The sequence below is a fragment of the Gallinula chloropus genome, assembly GCF_964237585.1.
Source record: "Gallinula chloropus genome assembly, chromosome: 1".
Taxonomy (NCBI): Eukaryota; Metazoa; Chordata; class Aves; order Gruiformes; family Rallidae; genus Gallinula; species Gallinula chloropus.
Window position 1 is genome coordinate 111,774,519 of NC_140085.1, and position 2,755 is coordinate 111,777,273.

A 2,755-nucleotide genomic window follows, 5' to 3' on the forward strand; every position below is an offset into this window, starting at 1 on the left:
GCACTTTCAGTGCTGCAGAACTCTTTGCCAAGATGCACAGAGTTAAATGAAAGGCAGCTGTAAAGATTATCCAAGTGCACCCCTAGAGAAGGTAAAACGATGGACTGCACAGGGACGGTTCCTGTGCATCTAATACCTGATGTTTATAACCACAGAGGACACCTTGGTCTTGCCCTGTGACATTCCTAATTTACCTGACAGAAAGAAAATCTAAGCAGTCTGTTAAAAATTGACTGTGCAGGAAAGAGGAGGCTGCACGTAAAATTCAGAAGGCTTACAGAGGTTTTTCCAGGGGAGGCAGTGGCAAACTTGGAGGCAGAACTGGACCAGGGAAACACGCCTCAGCTGTTGCTATGGAGTTCAGTTTAGGAAAAAAAAGAAATTATTAACCTTGGTGTTTCACTGATTTTATTGTGCTTTTTTTTTTTTTTTGAGGAAGCTGTTCATGCCACCTGGCCAACTGTCATAGCTCCAAAGGGAGGACCTGCAGCTGGACCAGCTGAGCTCACCTGGAAGCTGCAGGTGCAGAAGGAGGGAGGAAGTAAGCACAGCACAGCCCTCAATCCAACTGCAAACCCATGGCCAGTGAAGATGAAGAGAAACAGTCTTGAGACTGGAGAGATGCATTTCATGATCCTCAGGGAGCAAAGTGTAATAACCACTGTGCTTCCTGTTACCAAATAATCAAAACTTTTACAGATTGCAATATTTAACTTCCTTTTCAAATATGAAATTGCCCAACTCATTTTGTTGATGCTCAGGTAAAACAGAGGAAAGGGTCAGAAAAGTTGTTATTCAATGTGGAACGATAAAACATTTCTTTACCCCTTCAGTTAGCCTAAATGGAGTGTCCTTCACAAGCAGAGCCTAGCAAGTGTGTATATACAGAGACTCTGTGAAGTTCAACAGAGACAGAGTGACCTGAAAAGAAATTGAATAGTGAAGTGACAATACTCACTGAGTATAAAAATCAAGGTAGTTAAAGAGTAGCAGAAGAATCTCATAGCATGGTAATTTAAAAAAATGGCAGATGACATTCAATGTAGATAAAGTGAACGTAAAATGAAATAACTCCAGCAATACTTGTACAGTAATAGGTCCTCAAGAAAGAAATAGTAATTTCAGGCAGACCTTATAGATGGTACAGATGGTTCTCTAAATATATCTCTTTGCTGCACATCAACCAAAGCATGAGCACAATGTCAGAAAATTTTAGGAAAGGATGGAGAACAAAACCAGAGGACACTGCTATGCTACTGTTCACATTGTTGAAAAGAGGAAGTGCAGCTTAGAGGAGAGATAACTGGAGGGTGATATGATGAAAATCTGCAGGTGATGCAGGCAAAGTGAATCTGGAATTAAAAAAAAAAGTCACAAGAAATGCTAGGGAGCATCAGTGAAATTACAATGTAATTACCAAATAACTTGTAAAAATATTCAGGGAGCTTGACACACAGCCCAACATAGGTCCCTTTTGGTCTGTGCCCTTCCCATACTTGAAGTTTACCAACAACTACAGAAAAATAACTCTGCAAGGCAGGAAGCCACATCTTCCCCTGCAGGCTTAGATGTGTGTCCAGCCTTAAAGTCAGCGCCCTCACCAGAGGTTTGGCAGGTAACCCAAAGTAATGGGTATGGGTTCAGAATGAGCAGGTCCAGAGGCAGCTTGCTCTGGTTCGCATGCTCAACTTGACACACTTCAGCACTCTGGGCAAGGGAGAAAGTGTAGGGATGGAAAAGGACCCTGAAACAACCTGCTGAAGATCCAAGAAACGAATAATAGTTGGGATCTTTTTCTTCTAGCTGTTGTCTCCTGTCTGGAAAGGCTAGCTCCCTGCTTTCTGCCTTCTCAGGCAGTGTAGCAGCCAACCGCACTCAAGTTCCTCAGGGGTTTTTTGTTGGAGGTAGTTTCCCAAGCAGGAGGGAGAATTCACAGTGTTTGCCAGGGCAAATTTCCGGATATTTTTAAGTCTCAATGACTATCAGCATCAGATTCCTTTCTTAAGAAACAAGGACTGTCATTGTGCTTGTATAATCCATCTGATTCATAAAAATTGATCTCTCTATGCTGAAAACCATTTCATTTTCCAACATACAACAAAATGCAAGTCTGACTTAAGATCCAGGCTAGGACTTTTCAACCCTACTGTTCTGGTACAGTAACTTTGACTACTTTAAGAATGTTATTGTTTCTTATTAATTACATCTAAATTTAAGATGCCAATTTTACCTCTATGTAGAAGTCATCTTCTCCTTAAATTGTAGAAAATGTACAATACTGAGCAAGAAATAATGTGTCCAATAATCATGATTAATCATTAAATATTAACAAAATCCAGGCATCAGAAGAAAACTTGTTCATGGGGCATATAAACATAGGATCACAAAAACATGTTATAATTTGCATTGGAAGAAACCTCTGAAAAACATGCGGGGCAACACTCTGTTCAGGGGTATCTTCCCACCTAGCACCAATTGCCAGGGCTGTGCTCTAGTGTCCTGATCATCTTTCTTAATGTCACCATACATGCAGATACTGATATTATTAATATTTTTTTAATTTTCATTTTGGGCAGGGTACGTGACATTCAAAATAAATAAAGTGAAACACATGTAAAATGAAATAATGCCAGCAATGCATACACAGTGATAGGTGTGTAAATACCTAAACCAAGTAGATCTAACCTCTCTCTGAACAGAAACTTTAGAACAGTATCATCTGTAAAAGCAGCACATGGGTCTTTTCTGATGAAGC